Source organism: Bos grunniens, chromosome 19 (assembly GCF_055505025.1).
Source record: "Bos grunniens cultivar Pamir isolate PY7600 chromosome 19, Bosgru_T2T1.0, whole genome shotgun sequence".
NCBI lineage: Eukaryota > Metazoa > Chordata > Mammalia > Artiodactyla > Bovidae > Bos > Bos grunniens.
The window spans coordinates 26657104-26675544 of record NC_141183.1 but is presented as its reverse complement, the minus strand read 5'-3'; the positions used below and the strand labels follow the sequence as shown (position 1 = coordinate 26675544).

General features: G+C 53.5%; 1 long non-coding RNA gene across 1 annotated transcript; it reads right to left on the bottom strand.

The window, feature by feature from the left end:
• Positions 1-8073: 8073 nt before the first annotated feature.
• Positions 8074-16462, bottom strand: LOC147351838 (uncharacterized). Its single transcript, XR_015146903.1, has 3 exons — positions 16290-16462; positions 10558-10740; positions 8074-8179 (listed from the first exon to the last, which is right to left on the bottom strand). It is a non-coding gene; the product is annotated as an uncharacterized LOC147351838 (long non-coding RNA).
• Between the last annotated feature and the right edge of the window lie 1979 nt (positions 16463-18441).

Genomic DNA, 18441 nt, shown 5'->3' with positions numbered 1-18441 from the left:
ACCGGAATGGGCGAATTTAATTCAGATGGCCATTATATCTACTACTGTGGGCAAGAATCCCTTACAAGAAATGGAGTAACCCTCATAGTCAACAAAAGAGTCCAAAATGCAGTACTTGGGTGCAATCTCAAAAAAGACAGAATGATCTCTCTTTGTTTCCAAGACAAATCATTCAATATCACAGTAATCTAAGTCTATGCCCCAACCACTAATGCCAAAGAAGCTGAACTGTTTTATGATGACCTACAAGATCTTCTAGCTGCTGCTGCTGTTAAGTCACTTCAGTTGTGTCCGATTCTGTGCGACCCCATAGATGGCAGCCCACCAGGCTCCGCTGTCCCTGGGATTCTCCAGGCAACAACACTGGAGTGGGTTGCCATTTCCTTCTCCAATGCATGAAAGTGAAAAGTGAAAGTGAAGTCGCTCAAGTCGTGTCCAACTCTTAGCGACTCCATGGACTGCAGCCAACCAGGCTCCTCCGTCCATGGGATTTTTCCAGGCAAAAGTACTGGAGTGGGGTGCCATTGCCTTCTCCGCAAGACCTTTTAGAACTAACACCAAAAATGATGTCCTTTCATCATCAGGGACGGGAATGCAAAAGTAGGAAGTCAGAAGATACCTGGAGTAACAAGCAAGTTTGGCCTTGGAGTACAAAATGAAGCAAGGTAAAGGCTTGCAGAGTTTTGCCAAGAGAATGCACTGGCCATAGCCAACACCCTTTTCCAACAACATAAGAGATAACTCTACACATGGAAATCACCAAATGGTCAATACCAAAATCAGATTGATTATATTCTTTGCAGCTGAAGTTGGAGAAGCTACAAACAGTCAGCAAAAACAAGACCAGGAACTGACTGTGGCTCAGATCATGAACTCCTTATTGCAAAATTCAGACTTAAATTGAAGAAAGTAGGGAAAACCAGTAGACCATTCAGGTATGACCTAAATCAAATCCTTTATGATTCTACAGTAAAAGTGACAAATAGATTCAAGGGATTAGATCTGATAGAGTATCTGAAGAACTATGGATGGAGGTTCATAAGAGGAGGCATCATAGAGGCAGCAGTGATCAAAACCACCCCCAAGGAAAAGAAATGCAAAAAGGCAAAATGGTTGTCTGAGGAAGCCTTACAAATAGCTGAGAAAAGAAGAGAAGTGAAAGGCAAAGGAGAAAAGGAAAGCTATACCCATCTGAATGCAGAGTTCCAGAGAATAGCAAGGAGAGATAAGAAAGCCTTCCTAAGTGATCAATGCAAAGAAAGGAAAACAATAGAATGGGAAAGCCTAGAGATCTCTTCAAGAAAATTAGATACCAATGGAACATTTCACACAAAGATGGGCACAATAAAGGACAGAAACAGTATTGATCTAACAGAAGCAGAAGATATTAAGAACAGGTGGCAAGAATATACAGAAGAACCATACAAAAAAGATCTTAATGACCCAGATAGCCACAATGCTGTGATCAGTCATCTGGAGCCAGACATCCTGGAATGTGAGGTAAAGTGGGCCTTAGGAAGCATCACAATGAACAAAGCTAGTGGAGGTGATAGAATTCCAGCTGAGCTATTTCAAATCCTAAAAGATGATGCTATTAAAGTGCTGCACTCACTATGCCAGAAAATTTGGAAAACTCAGCAGTGGCCACAGAACTGGAAAAGGTCAATTTTCATTCCAATCCTAAAGAAAGGCAATGCCAAAGAACATTCAAAGTACCACACAATTGCACTCATCTCACACGCTAGCAAAGTAATGCTCAAAATTCTCCAAGCTAGGCTTCAACAGTACATGAATCAAGAACTTCCAGATGTTCAAGCTGGATTTAGAAAAGGCAGAGGAACCAGAGATCAAATTGCCAACATCCGTTGGATCATAGAAGCAGCAAGAGAATTCCAGAAAAACATCTACTTCTGCTTCATTGATTATGCTAAGGATTTTGACTGTATGGATCACAACAAACTGTGGAAAATTCTTCAAGAGATGGGAATACCAGACCACCTTTTGCCTCCTGAGGAATCTGTATGCAGGTCATGAAGCAATAGTTAGAACCAGACATGGAACAATGGACTGGTTCCAAATTGAGAAAGCCTTCCAATATACAAGGCTGGTATATTGTTATATATATACATATATATATATACACATATATATATATATATATATAACATAACAGGGTATATTGTTACCCTCCTTATTTAACTTACATGCAGAGTACATCATGTGAAATGCCGGACTGGATGAAGCACAAGCTGGAATCAAGATTGCTGGGAGAAATATCAATAACTTCAGATGTGCAGATGACAGCATGCTTATGGCAGAAAGCGAAGAGGCACTGAAGAGCCTCTTGATGAAGGTCAAGAGGAGAATGAAAAGCTGGCTTAAAATTCAACATTCAGAAAACAAAGATCATGGCATCCGGTCCCATCACTTCATGGCAAATAGATGGGGAAACAGTGACAGACTTTATCTTCTTGGGCTCCAAAATCACTGCTTATGGTGACTTCAGCCATGAAATTAAAAGACACTTGCTCCTTGGAAGAAAAGCTATGACAAACTTAGACAGCATATTAAAAAGCAGAGACATTACTTTGCCAAAAAAAGGTCTGTATAGTCAAAGCTATGGTTTTACCAGTAGTCATGTATGGATGTGAGAGTTGGACCATAAAGAAAGCTGAGCACTGAAGAATTGATGCTTTTGAACTGTGGTGTTGGAGAAGACTCTTGAGAATCCCTTGGACTGCAAGGAGATCCAACCAGTCTATCCTAAAGGAAATCAGTCCTGAATATACATTGGAAGGACTGATGCTCAAGCTGAAGCTCCAATACTTTGGCTATCTGATGTAAAGAACTGACTCATTGGAAAAGACCCTGATGCTGGGAAAAATTGAAGGCAGGAGAAGGGGAAAACAGAGGATGAGATGGTTGGATGGCATCACCAACTTGATGGACATGAGTTTGAGAAAGCCCTGGGAATCAGTGAGGGACAGGGAAGCCTGGCGTGCTGCAATCCATGGAGTCAAAAAGACATGGACATTACCAAGCTACTGAACTGAACTGAAGGTGCTCTTCTATTGATTCCCACTGAGGAGAGCACACTTTTTCTGCAGCTGAGGTTGTGTCCAGACCCCTTCACCCCACTGGCCCCTGCCCACCATCAGAAAAGGCCAGGTGCCTCTCAGGCACACCTCTCCAGCCAGTGTCACCCAGACGACCAAACCCTTGCCCACAGCTCCATTCCTGGCTTTGGCTGGGGTTGGGCGGGGTGTGCCCCTGAGAGATGAGAGAGGACTGGCCAGGGAGCTGTCAGGCTCTGGGGAGAATGCCCCAGCCTCTGCAGGAGCAAACAGAAATCAAGGGACACACCAGGCCGACGCTCTCGCCAAGCCTCCTCCACCTCCAGGCCTGTCCTCAACTCCCTGCTTCAGGGTGGGTTTCAGTCGGATTCCCCGGCACCTCCATTATTCCATTGCCCCATCTCCCACCCCAGCCCCAACTCTCCGTCACCCCCACTTCCCTCCTTCTCAGCCCAGCTACCCCTGTCCTCCTACTGGAAGCCAGCCCCAGCTCCTCCTCAGCCAGCACCTGAAGCCCCTCTCTCAACTCGCAGCCGGAACAAGGAGCAGCCCCTTCTGTACCCTGGCAGCCACCCGCAGTCACTGGGGAGGCTCTTTCAGACTCTTCCATGCTGCTCCCCTTCCCCCACCTGAGTCTTGTTTACATACCTTCTGCCCACCAGGCGCCTAGCGGCCATAGTAAAGATGGGCAGGGCACATGGTGGCCTGTGTCCATGGCAGGGCAGGGGCTCAGTTCCTTGCTCAGGGCAGCATCTCTCAGTCCTCAAACAGGATGATGGGTGGGAGGAGGGCGAGGTGGTGAGAAAGGGAGAAGGAAGGGGTCCAGCTAGGAGCCACCTATGCTGATGCAAACCCATGGTGCATAACGTGCAGCCTGCACTGCTCTCTGCTCAAAACACCTTAGGTTCATGGACTCTCAACCCTCCCAGCCAGCCTCTGAGATAGGCACTATGACTGGTTCCTTTGTGCTGGTGAGAAAAACTAGGAACAGAGAGGTTACGTAACTTGCGAAAAGACACACATCTAGGTTTCAGAGCAGGATTTGGACCCAGGAAGTCTGGGTCTCTGCTCTTCTGTGAAACTTCCCTATTTAAAAGCCCTGCACCCACAAAATCAAGCTGGGGATCCCCACCGAAGTAGTCCAAGCCCTTCTCAAGCTCCAAGCTCCCTCTGTAGCATTTCTTCCACCTCCACTCTCTGTGGAGCTTAAAGAACTGAATCCCACCTCTGCCAGCACCCTAACTGTGTGCTCTTGGGCAAGTCACTCTACCTTCTATGGCCTCAGCTCCTCAACCCTAACATGAGAGCTACTGATACCTCTTCTCAGGCAGAGTTAATGAGACCACCTGGATGAAGTACCCACCAGGTGCCTGGCACTGGTAGGAGCTCAGTCCAGAGTAGGAAGGAAGGAGGAAGACAGAGAGCTCTGAGGGAGTGAGCTGAGGTGGCTGGACTCTTGGGTGGGCATGAAGAGGAGGGGTCTCTTGCCAGGGCCCAGGGTAAAGAGAGGGACATCACCCAGAGAAAGCTGTGCTCTGCAGTGGCCTGGCCAGTCACCAGCGGGGGGCAGGGACCCACTCTGGCATTCTTCCCCCAGGATAAGAAGGCACCAGATCCCATTTCCCACCCACCCAAGGAGGAACAGCCCACCCAGTCTGGGGCCAAACCTGGACCCTATGCCTCCCACCAGCCCTGCAAGACCAGAGTCAGGAGGCAGCCCACCGGATGCTGGCTGGAGCCACGAGGCCCTGTTCCTGGAGGAGAGTGGGCAGCTACCACACACAACTACCCCAGAAGGAGTCCTGAGTTCCGAGTCTGCTGTGGCCCCAGCTGAGGGGCTAAGAGCTGTGCTGGGATGGGAAGGGTCTGCACTCAGCCGGGCTGAGCCCATCCACTGTCCCTCGGCCTCATCACCCTGGTCTAAACCAGACACACAGCCCACCCACAAGGGATCCAAGGCTTCCCCGGCTCCAAGGACTGAACCAAATTATTTCCCAAACGCGGTAAGTAATGAGAGTGTGGGAAAGAGGGGGCCTGAGATCCCAAAACCTTTCTGAATGAAAGAATATTTTCTGAATGAGCAGGGCTCTCCTCCTCGTTTCCTCACCTGTAAAATGGGAGACATAACATAACTCCTGCCTGCATCTCAGGATTGCCAGGGGCTCAAAATGAGATCAGGTGTGTGAATGTGCAAACTATAAAATGATCACAAACTATAAAATGATCACCTGTCTGAGATGGGTTGCATCAGTCAATTGCAAATATAGCTATTGGAGCTACTGCTATACGAGCTGGTTTGGGTCAGAAGAGCTTTCAACATTGGCAAAGGAGTGGCCCAGTCTCAGCCCTCCAGAACTTTGATCTTCTATGAAGAACAGAACGGGCTGATCTGCCATCACAATTTAGTTCTAGATCTGCCTATACTTGGTCTCACATGCCTCCTCTTCCTTGAAACTGGAACCTGTCAGATGAGGGCACATACCCCCTTCTCTCTGAGATGCTCAGCTGATGTGGCAGGGCCAGCCTCAGGTCTCAGGACTAACTCCCACCACCTGAATCTAGAGACCAGGCCCCGGGCAAAGAGCAGATCCCCGTGGCGGGTGGAATGGTTCTGGCAGGGAGTGGGTGGCCTGGGTCATGCTTTCTACCCTCCTACTCATCTCTGGGGTTCCTTGAGCCTGCTTTTGAGGCTGTGACCAAGCAGGCTACCTGGGAATGAGTGGGTTCCAGACACCCCAGGGGCTCCTGTCCTCCTGGGCTCTGCAAGTGGAGACCCCTGCAGGGATGAGCTGGAGGCCCTTTCCACTGGCAGTCACCCCCTGGCAGGCGGTGGGAGGGGCAGGGCAGAGATGCCTGCCCCCAGATTTCCTGGGTTTAGGAGCGAGGGAGGGAGTGGAGCCAGGGGGAGTGAGCAGCCCTTAAGAAGGTAGGGAACCCAGGCTGACCCCACCACCCCCTGCTATGGACCCCCTTCCTCTCCTAGCAAGGGCAGGAAGGGAACCTTTGATTCTGGGCTTCCAGGAGGGAGTCTCTTCAAAATATTAGTGGGAGATTGAAGCAGGAAAAGAACTAAGCAGGGACTCTAGCGAGGTCCTGGCTCCAGGGTCCTGGAGAGGCCTTGATGCTCACAGTAAATGCCAGAGGCTTTAAACATCCGGAGTTTCAGGGGGAAGACGCAGCTGTCCCTGCATCCCTGTAGCCTTCAGGAAGCTGCCCAGGGCCTCACAGCTCAATTCCATCTGTCCCTCCGTCCCTCTCACTCTGACACCCTCCCTCTACCCACCCTTCCTTCCTTTTTCTCCTTTCATCTATTCAAAGAATTGAGCGGCTGCCTTCAGCCCAGCCCTCCGTAAGTACTGTGGATCTTACAGTTCTGTGTGGCTGGGAATCATGTCCTTATTTCACTGCGTGGGCCCAGCTCTCCAGGTATCCAGTGTGTCTTGTTGCTCCCATGAAACTGAGGGGCTCCCCCTCAGACTGGGGCTCCCCAGAGCCAGTGCGGCAGTGTCTCCCTCAGATGGCCACCCCCAGGGTCCCTTCCTGCTGCAGAGGTGTGCTAGAACAAGTCTGTCTAGGGAGAACATGCCCATCTCAGCCCAAATCTCCCATTTCTAGGGCAGAAAAAACTCCCTCACACCTCCAGACTTCTCCTCAGCCAAGAACCTCAGACTGGGGGTTCTGCCAAGTTGGCAGAGCTGGGGAACTAGGCCACAGTTGTCAGGTAGGGAGAGGGTGAGACCCAGGCAGCCAGGTGTTAACTCAGGAGAAGATTCACAGGTGAGGAGCGGAGGCTCGGAGATGTACAGGCTGGTGAGACTCAGGCAGAGCTGGAGCCAGTGTCCGGGCCTGGGAGCTGCCTCCATGACCACCGACCACCGGGACCCGGATGCTGACGCTGGACAATCATCTCATCCCCCTCCCGCCCTGGGCCGTGGGATGGTGCGCGGGAGAAGAGGCCAGGAGGCACTTCTCCACTCCACCTCAAACCAGGCCTAGAGACAGGGGCTGCCATGCCCTCCATCGTGAACCAACCACCCCCACCTGGGCCCCGAGGACCTCCTTCCTGTCAGCAAAGGGACAAAAGAGTGTCCCCAGGCGCCTTTGGAATTGGGGAGTGGTCCTGGCACTTGATCCCCAAAGGGTGGCTAAGTAGGAAAGGGAGAAAGAAGGGGACAGGGAGGGACGACAGAGCAGAGAGGGAGGAGGTGGTGCGGACCTTAAAGATGGAGAAAGCCGGGGCATCACGCCTCTCACACAGCAGCATACGCATCCACACACACTTGCACCTGGACTCATACCTGTCTGCTCCCTCCTGCTCTCGCTCACGTTTATGTGTAAATGTGTGTACATAGAAACTACATAGATCCTTTCACATCAGAGACCCAAGTCAATTCTCACATCCACACATGGATGTTCAGGACTCACAGACACAACCCTCTCCCTCATTCACATTCAAAAATGACCTCACAGGATTACAGGCACTCACAAGCCACAGCCTCTCACACACTTGTCTATAGAGCCACAAACCCTCGCTCTCAGGCACACCACGTGTGCACACACACCCACAGTCACTCATGCTTGTGTACACACTCATACACACACCCAGCATCACTCCCTCACGGCTATGCACACACACACACACACACACACACACAATCACACATGCTCGGGCTGCCAATTCAGAGGGGGTGCCCCCCAGCCTCTGGAGTTCCTGATCCCCTAAGCATCCCCCAGGCATGGTATCTCCTGGGTCCTGCCCAAAAATGCCCCAAATCGAAATCCCTGCTGAAGCCCTTGACTCACGAGCTCGCATCCACCCACGGGTGCCCATCTTTGCCTAGAACCTAAAACTGGTCAGAACTACCGAGGCCAGAGGGAGGTGAGGCCCCAGCCGGGACATGCATCCTGCTTCCCCCACCTCTCTGGAGCCTAGACTCCCACAGGCCCTGAGCCCTAAGCCCAGCAGACTTGCCTCCCCCTCTGAAGGGGGCACAGAACATCCTTGTGCCTCAGTGTCCTCACCTGTAAAAAGATGGGGTCACCTCATTCCACGCTCCTGTCAGGAGTCACAAGGCTCCCACGTGACCAGGAAAGGGCACTGTCAGCTGGAAAACATCAAGTTTAACCTCCGGTTAGTCATCTCTTTCTTAGTATCACCCTCCTCATGGCATCCTTGCAAAACAGGCCCAGGGAGGCCCCAAGGCTAGTCCAGAGCTGCAGCATGAAGGGAGGGCTTTCTCAGCCCTGGGGGTCTATCCACACCCAGACCACTCAATGCTCAAGGTCAGTCTCTCCAAAAGGGCCTGGGTCTGTGCCGCCAGGTGCCCCGGGGGGTAACAGGGAGGAGAGCGTCAGCCTCTTCTCTGATGGGGATGAAGCCCTTACACCAGAGGGCAGATGCTACTGAGATATGTGGGCTCCGTCATGGGTCAAGGTGCAGCCTGAGCCCAGTGCCTTGGAGGGGCGGGGACTTGTAGGGATTTCAATCCCCTACTTCCCATATTAGGTCATGGAGAGGCTCCTGGCAAGACCTCCTTCCCCCCAGGAAAGGGAATGACATGGTGCTGCCTGCCACAGGGCTGCAAAGGGGGCCCAAGGGGTGGGAGGTCAGCCTGGCCCAGGAAAAACAGACCCTGGGAGGGCCCAAAATAAGTCCAGAGAGGGGCAGGAGGCCCGGGGACTGTGCTGGGAGCCGAGGGCACAACCAGGAAGGAGGTGGGCAGCCTGGAGCTGGCCTAGCTCATTGCCCCTGGCGGCAGTTTCCACCAGGGAGTGGGTAGGGCCTGAGACCCAGGTTCTGGGTGGGAAAGGCGCGAAGGAGGGCAGCCTTCAGTGTGGGGAGGGGATGCAGATCACATTAGAAAGAAGGGGAAAAGAGAAAGATGAAAACAGCTTATAGAGATGGAGAGAAGATATGACAATAAAGACAGAGAAGTCAAGTCTCCAGTCAGAGTGAGAATACACAGAAGGAGACAGAGAAGGGGAGGACGCCGCTCACACAGCAGCACATGCATGCACACACATGTGCACACAGAGTCACACCTGTCTGCTCCCTCCTGCTCTCACTCACATTTATATATAAACATGTATACATAGATCCTCTCACATTAGAGACCCAAGTCAAATCACACGTGCACACATATACACACAAACACACACACACACACAAGAGAGACAGTGTGCATCTGTGGGAACTTCAGCATGGGGACCAGGCTGGTCCCTGCCTGGGACAGAGGATCAGAGACACAGAGAGCCAGAGGACCAGGAAAAGAGGGAGAGAGAGAGATGGAGAAAGAGAGAGAGAGAAGAGAGATAAAGACGAGTCAGAAAGCTGGAGCCAGACTGAGAGCAGGGAAGGGAGTGAGGGCGAGAGGCAGCCTGAGCCAGGCTCTAATTATGGGCGGGCGGGCAGGAGCAGAGGGCAGCCTGTTTGAAGTCTGTGGTGAGAAGCATCAAAGGGAAAGGAGGGAGGCCAGCAGGGCGAGGGGGAGACACAGGAGGGGCCACCCTCTGCTCGGGCCCACCTGGACCTCCCAGTCTCCACCCCCGTCCTGCCCAGCCTCCAGCTCCCCGCCACCCATCTGCTCAGGACAGGCCAGAGGTCCGGCCACCTGGTCACCAGCCTGGGGCTCAGGCTCCTGCAAATCCCTGCTGCCTTCTCAGCATCCCCAGGGTCAGGGCAAGCTTCTGGCTTCAGGGACTGCCTGGACTCGGGACGGACGAGCTTCCCTTGTGGCTCCTGCAGCTGTCCCCTCCCTATCTCCCAAAAAGTATGTACTGGCATCTTTTGGGCCCCCCACTTTTGGGATCCTGAGATGAGTTCCAAACCATTCCAGCTTCGGCATCTCAGCACCAGTCCCCATGATTGGTCTCACCTTCAGTTGGGAAAGCTCTTAGGAAAACTCCCACCCAGGTCATTCTGGCCTCTTTGGCTGCAAGAGGATGTCCTGAAATGACCTCTGAGCCACCCCCTTGTCTCAGGTCAGCAAATCAGCTATGCTGGAACCACTATACGTCACCTTCCCCAAAGAATGTATGTTTCTGCCCTTCCTCTTCTGCTCTTTCCAGAGTTCTATAGTTCTCTAGGCCAGAAAAGCCTTCTGGTGTTCTCACCCAAATCCTTCATGCTGCCTCATATTTTAGATAGAGGCTAGCAGGTCTCTGTACAATGGCCTAGACACACGACATGAAGGTCCTTGCTAGAGACTATCTCCTTGGTCTCAAGCCTTCTCATTCTCTGGGGCATCACCTACCCTCTGGTGTGTCTTCCCAGCTGCTGTTCCTTAAACCTGTTCTAACCAACTGGAGCAGGATGCAGAGAAGGGGTGGTGGGCTCAGTATAAGAAGTGGCACCAGCAGAGAAGCCAGGCCAACGTGAATAGGAATCCTGATTTTACAGCCTCCTAAATGGGAAACACCAGGCACATTCTTTAATCTCTCTGGACCTCAGTTTCCTCATCTATAAAATGTGAGAAATACTCACTTGAAAGCATATTGTGCGAATTGAACATGATGCTGTATGTAAAGTGCCCGGCCTCCAACAGGTACTCGATGCATGAGGCTCCTATAATTATGGAAGTCAGGCCATCCAGGGTCCCAGAGAGAAGATTTTCCCCAAGAGAAAGGCAAATGAGAATCCTCTTGAAGCCAAGAAGAGGCCTGACACCTGGGAAGGGGCAAAGAAATGATTGCACAATCCACGTCGCCTATCCCCGCACCAAGCACACCCCCTCCTGGCATCTGACTTCCACATGTCTTGTTACAGCTTCCATCTGCCTCCTCTCGTTTGGGAATGCAGGTCAGTGTCCACCTTCCATTGTTAGAGCAGAACTGCGCTATCAAGCATCACACCACCTAGCAGATGCCAGGCTAATCTCTGTGGTCATGGGCTCCTCCAGTGCTGACTAAACCTCAGGGAAACCTGGAGGGACAGCCCTAGATCCTCAGGAAGTACAACCACTGTCCCTAGAGAAGGAAGGAGCCCACCAGAGAGTGCAGGAGAATCACACTACCCTGTCTGCAGTCTGTAACCATCTGGGAGGAGGTGCTGTCCTGCCCAGCATGGGAGGGAGAAAGATGACGGCAGGCTGAGAGGAACCTGAGGTCTAGACTCCCAAGATGAGCCATACCTGCGCGTAAGACTGACACATCACCAGCGTTCAGACCTTCAGACTTCAGAGACAAAACCTACCCCTGAGTGTGATACAAATCAGGTTGCAACCAACCAGCATATTCTAGATTTTTCTAAACATTGTTTCTCTCCATCAGTTCAGATGATTGAGAGCTGACCAAAACCAAAATACTTGTGAAAAATTCATTTTCTATGTATAGCCTGTCTTTCAAAAGCTCCTTCAGGCTCTCAAATCTCACCACAAATCCACTCACACACGTATCTACCCACCTTCCCATATCTACCTTTTCATCCATCCATCTATCTATTTATCCATCCATCTATCCACTCTTCTATCCATTTATCCATCCTTCCATGCATCCACCATTCACCTACTTTTCCATCTATCTATCCATCCAACTATCCTCCACCCACCTAATAATCCATCCATTCAGTCATTCACTTTATCTAAATACCTGCCCACCCATCCGTCTTAACACCACCCACTCACCCATCACACATTCCACTTGCTCACTTATCCATCCATCCATTTACCTGCCAATTGACACATGCATCCCCCACCCAACTCACCTGTGCATTCACCCTTTTCTATATATTTATCCACCCACTCACCACTATTCGTCCATCTTCACACACTGATCATCTCTTATATTGAAGGCATGGAGCTAGATCCCTAACCTCCATGACCATTTGCAGTTATTGGGAAATCCCAGCTTCTTGGTATGCTTGGCAGCTTCCCTTCCATGGACAGAATGGGGCTGGTGCCTCATTGTCTCCACTAAAGACTGAATGAAAGGAGATAGGAGGGGACTAAACCTCGGAATAATATTTTGATAGAAAAGAAGGATATGGGACAAAGTAGATCCCAACGCATTTGTCAAAAGGAGGAAGAGAGCATCCGTAAATACCTGCAAATCCCAGGATGGATGCAAGGACTGTCCAAGCCACAGGCCCCCGATTGTTTCAGGATGGGGTGTGACTCAGGGCGGAGCAGGGTCCGCTCACCCACCTCCCACTGGCCTGCCCCCATTCCAGAGTCTCCCGAAGCAGCAGAGTCTTCAGGGGTGGCAGGGACTGACGAGGCAGAGGCCCAGCCACGGGGATTAGGAGGGATCCAAAGGGTCTCCCCTGACACTTACAGACCAAGATCTTGGCTGTATCTGTTGCTCACCAGTTGTGTAACTTTGAGTAAATCCTTTAACTTCTCAGAGCCTCAATCCAAACGCCTCTGAACTGGGAAACACAGCCATACCCATCCTTTGTTGTTATGGTCGAGTCACTAAGTTGAGTCTGACTCTTTACAACCCGACTGTAGCCTGAAGTCAGGCTCCTCTGTCCATGAGGTTTCCCAGGCAAGAATACTGGAGTGGGTTGCCATGCCCTTCTCCAGGGGACCTTCCCAATTTAGGGATCGAAACCACGTCTCCTGCATTGGCAGGCCAATTCTCTACCACTGAGCCACCAGGGAAACCCCAATACCTGCCCTACCTGTTGAGAAAATCCTTGAGAGTAAATGTGAAAGAACTTTGAAAATCATTTCTGATTTTGCACAGTACCAAGGAAGTGCTAGACTTAAAGCCTCAACCTTAGGTGGTGCGACCAGACCAGTCTACAGTCACCCTCCCCATGGAGAAGCCATAGGTGGCTCCCCAGAAAGAGGAGACCCGATGTCATTCCCACGTCTCCTGCACTGAGCTCCTCTGAACAGTCTGCCCTCACTAGGGCTTCCCTGGTAGCTCAGCTGGTAAAGAATCTGCCTGCAGTACGGGAGACCTTGGTTCGATTCCTGGGTCAGGAAGATCCCTGGAGAAGGGATAGGCTACCCACCCCAGTATTCTCGGGCTTCCCTGGTGGCTCAGCTGGTAAAGAATCCATCTGCAGTGCGGGAGACTTGGGTTTGATCCCTGGGTTGGGAAGATCCCCTGGAAGAGGGAAAGACTACCCACACCAGTATTCTGGCCTGAAGAATTCCATGGACTATATATTCCACTATATAGTCCATGGTGTCGCAGAGTCGGACACAACTGAGTGACTTTCGCTTTCACCTCTCTAGGGTGGGCCGAGACCTCCCCAGAGGGGCGCCCACTGGCGCCCACAGCCTTCTCTCCCTTGCTCTCAGCACTTACTGGCCAGATCACACCCTCCCCCAGGAATGCAGAGGGAAGGAATGGGAGGTCGGAGCTGCAGTCAACTGTGGGGGAGGGGTGCAAGAGCCAGGAATGAGAGGTTCAAAGACATAGGGGTGCCGCCCCAGATGTAGGCCTGCCAAGCACATGCTGAGTGACAGAGAAGTGGGAACCTAGGGGAGAAGGTGGCGCCACCAGCAGTGGAAGCTGTGCACCCCACTTCTCATCAGGCTGCACCTCTGCTCCCATCCAGGTGTGGGGCAGGGGACACACACACACACACACACACACACACACACACACCCTCCAGGCGGGAGAGGCTTCCATGGTGAGGGCACCGCCCCTGGGCTCGGAGGTGTCGGTGCCAGCCGGGTGGGCTGGCATGAGGTTGGGAGAGGGCGGCGCGGGCAGCTAATCCCCCCAGCGTCTCCCAGACGCCCACAGAGACCAGGGTGAGCTCTTTGTCTGAGTGCAGAGACGACAGAGGGGCGGCGGGCAGGCGGGCAGGCTCCTCTTTCTCTCCCCTGCCTCCCGCCCCAGGGCAGGTAGAAGCCTGCCGTCTGTGGGGATGGTCGGAGGGAGTGGGGGTGAGAGGATTAGGAGAGAGACAGGCGCTTATGACTTGTAGGGTTCCCTCCCTCCAGCCCAGAGGGCCTGTGGCTTTGGGGTAGGGGTCCCCAGAAGGGCAGTGGGCCATGACCTGCAGTGGGAGTGGGACTCATGTGCAGTGGGAAGCTGGCAGCCCTGCTACATCCACATACCCAGTCACACCCAGAATGACAGCCTACACACATACACACACACACACACAGCCTGAGTCCCAAACTCTGCATCCACACATGTGTTTACTCCCAGGCTCACACGCACAGAGACCAACATCCAGGGGGATAATTACACAACCCCACAGGATCAAAGTTGGACAGTTTAAAACAGCCCTCATCTACCACCATACTCACAGGCTGCCCCCCAGAAACATCACGATGGGGTCACATGTTGTTCTAGTCACTTACAGCGGAGCAGTGCCACAGCCACTGGTGTGTCATCTCACTCCCAGGCGCCACCAGATCCCAGCAACACAGTCACCCACACCACACAGGTCCCAGCCCACCAGCCCCATCACACGGAGGGTGCCCACCGCCTAAAGCCTGTGGCACTGAGTCAAACACACGCACACCTTCCGCACACCCCAAACCCTCACCACCTAGCACCACTTGGCACCACGTAATTGCCTCTCCGTGTGCCTGTTTCTCTCTTACACAGATATACCTGCCCCCACAACCCTCCACCTTCTCCAAAACATCAATGCCCAAACATGTCAGTCTCCTTAGAGAGAATGGAAAGGCCACCCTCTTCCTGTCCCTGCAATTCTGTCCCCTGAGCACCTCTCCTGCTTACTTTTAAATACAGGCCCCCAGACTCCCAGGCCCGGCTAACCCCATGCCACAGACACGCTAGGCCTTAGCTGGACCCGGGCTCACAGGGGCAGGCAGCAGGTCTACCTCCAGGCCAGCCCTCCAATGCCTGTTGTTTTCTTGCTAAGTCGTGTCCAACTCTTTGCGACTCCATAGACTGTAGCCCAGTTCTCCAGAGCCTGCAAACCTAGACACATCCTGAGCATGGCATTCAGAACTGAGAGGCCCTGACTGGCACTCACACTGCCCCCGCCAGCCACAGAGATGCACAGGATCACATGTGCCCCTTCTCCTCCCTGACCCCGCTCCCTGCCCAAAGCCTGTCTGCCCTGCAGCCCAGGAGCCCAGCGTTGGCAAGCTGAGTCCTGCTGTGGCCAGCGCCTCCAAGGATGAAAGACCTCTGGCTCCTCCAGAAACCAGGGCTAAATATACCCCTCGCCAGCTTTCTTGTGCCTAACTGGAACCAGCTGGGCAAGACCCACCCTTCCGCCTGCAGGACAGGCCATGGGCCATCAGAGCAGGGACCGGTAGATCAGCAGCCACTTCCTGGGAGTCGCGCCTGACGGAGCATTGGGATCCGAGGAAGTGGACGAAGCACACTTCCCCAACCCCCATCCTTCCACAGGATGCTCCCTGAGCCCCGCACACAAAAAATGGGCTCCTTTCGAGCCTCAGGTTTTCTATTTGTAAAATTAGGATAATTCATCACTGACCGCGTAGTGTTGTTGTACACAGTAAATGAATTCATACAGGTAAAGTGCTGGATCAGTGCCTGGTACACAGTAAGTGCCCAGTAAACTATTATACACACTCTGGGCACCCCTGTGGGACAGGCCCAGGGCTAACGGCCTCGAGTCAGCAAGGCTGCCAGGAGGGGCAGAAGGATGGACCCTGGCAGGTGGGAGCGGGGGCAAATCAGTGAGGGGCCCCGGGAGGGGTCAGATGAACCAAGGACACGCCCCCACTGGGCCCTGCCTCAGGTCTGGCCACGTCCCCACTTCCCTCCCCCTGCCAGAACTCCGCCCCGGGCTGTGGTCTGTGCTGTGGCTCCAGCTCCCACGCCACGGCCCAGTTTAGCGGCTCCAGCCCGCGGCCCCAGGACAGCCCACTCTCTGGCCCAGTCCAGAGGCCTGAAATAGGAAGGAAGAAGGGCCTAAAAATAGCCCTAATTACAGAGGGGCCCAACGGGGTGGGGGGCGGCGGCTCCTCTCTGGCTCCTGGGCACTGCCACAGCCGGCCCAGGATCCTGCTCCGGCCCTGGGGAAGGGACCCCACCCTGGGCCTCCTGTCCCCAGCCCACAACAGGCCTCCCAGTGGGACAGGAGGGTGAGGGGTGGGGTGGGGGGATGGGCCAGGAGGGAAGTTGAGCCCAAGTTAGGGACAGTGTCATCCCCTCCCCTGATTCCAGGGCTGTGAGCCCACCCCCGCTGCTCCTCATTCATGAGGCTCACTCAGCAGCTGCCACAGGGTGCTGCCTTCACTGAGCCTACCTTTCCCTAGCCCTGACCCCTGCCTCCTCCAGGAGGCCTGCCTTGAATACCCTCACCTGGCCCTGGCTCTATACCAGGAGAGGTTTCCAGAAAGCTGCACCTCTGCGTCCCCCTTTCAATTGGCTCCTGGGGCAAGGTTGTGATTCCCACCAGCCTGGGGGCTCCCAGAAGGCAGAGAGGGGCTGCCTCTTCTGCATTTCAGCCTTGCTAGAAGAAACAGAGCGTGAACCTACATAGAGAGGCCAAAGGGAAAAGAAGAAACTGGTTAGTGTAAAGATGCCTAAATCCTGAGACGACCCAGAGACTAAAATAATAGCGGGCACTTTCCTAGTGAAGTTCTATGTCAGGTTTGAAAGAGACACCAAAGAGACAGTGGAGGGGCCTTAGCATGGAAGAGAGTGCTCAAGGGCCCTAGCTGCTCTGGTGACCCCTGCCCAACTGCTGCCAGCCCAGGAACCCCAAGGTTTGGGAACCTGCAAAGCTGAGGTTCACGCTGCCTTGCATTTGCCGTCTCACCCTGGGTGAGTGACTTCATTCCTTTGGGTTTCATTCTCTTTGTGTGTACAGTGCACACTACCCAGGAGCTCACGGGTTTGAGGTGGAAACCCTGTGATGTGTACAAATACCCTTTGTGAGATAGGTGTTACCCTAAGGGGCATTAAAGCCTCTCCAAGGAGCTCGGGGCCCCTACCCTGGCCCTGCCCATATTTGGCTGCATCTGTTTTCCTCCATGTTTAAAGTCTCAGGAAGGTGTTGGGCAGGGTGTGGATGTTGTGAAGGGTTAAGGGTGGTTACTCACCCTGGGCCAGGGGCATGGAACGGGTGTACCCTCATCTAGGATGGGACACATGGTACGCTGGTGCCATCTGGTGGCTACAGATAACAATGCTAGTTACTGGGCTGAGAGAAGAGAGGAAGGACAGGAAAGCTGGAAAGTGGGTGTAAAAGGAAAGGAGGGGACAGAGACGGGCACCCAGGAGAGAGGGGAGGAGGGAGCGAGATGGAAAGAGGGAGGCAAGCCAGGGCCCACAGCAAAAAGGGAGATGCCCAGGACTGGGCCTGCTGGATGTTGTCACAGGCCCAGGCAGCCCAGATCAACAGCCCAGGAAGATGTGCAGCCTCCGAGAGGTTCCCAGAGGCCACGCAGCTCCAGCCCCAGCATGAGTTTGAGCCATGAGGCCTGATGGTCAGGAGGCTGAGATCCAGCAGGTCAAACCAGGTGTTATTCCACAGGGACCCCCAGTTCTAAGGCCACCCCCATGGGCCTTTAGCTGTTGGCCCCCAGACACCAGCGATGAAGTGAAATGATCCCTGGAAAAGGTTGGCCACAGCTCCCCCAAGGACGCGTGTGAAGGTAAACACGCTTCTGTACATGTTGCCCACATGTAAGAGCCCAGCACACACCCTACAGGCCCCATGGACACCCGTGACACGCACCTGTGTTACGTAGATGGCTTGGGCCGGGTGGAGTGCTTGGAGGCCCCTACCTCACCCTCTTCCCTGCTTCCTCTCAGGGGCAGGAGGCAGAGGGCAAACTTGTTTACCACTTCTGTTCTGAGCAATGGTGATGAGCTCAGACTGGCCCATTGCCCTCCACGGGCAGGGCTAGGCCTGAGTCATGAGGGTCAGATGACTGCAGAGGCTAAATGGGTCCCATCCTGCAGCCCCCAGGAGCTGCTGGCAACCCCGCCCTTTCGCTGATGGTGGGCCGCCCTTCCAAAGCAATCAGGATGGGGTGGGGAGGGGGATTCCCAGACTCAGGCCCCAACTGGCCCCTCCCCTGACCAGAGGACAACAGGGCAGATGACCCCCTTGATCTATGCCCAGCCAGGCCTGGTCCCCTCAACACCCATCCAGGAGCAGCACCTCCCTCTGGGACATCCTGGTTCAGACCAACGCCCTCCCAGAATGCCAAGCACTCCTTCGGTCATGTGCAAGGCCCCAAACACATCTCAGAAATAAATGGAATGATGCAAAAGCGGTTGTGCTGGAGATTATGATACTTCTCCCTGGGTCTCAGTCTGCCACACTCTGAAATGAGAAGAGGGATCAATGTCATCCAGGGGCAGTTCCTAACTGACACCTGCCTTGGCCTGCAGTATGTCTTTGGGGGGCTGCAGCTGATGGAAGCTGAGAGAAAGTCCTCAGCTCCGTCACCCCGACAGGCCTGCAGGCCTTAGGATTATCTGCCAACAGGAAGACCACGGA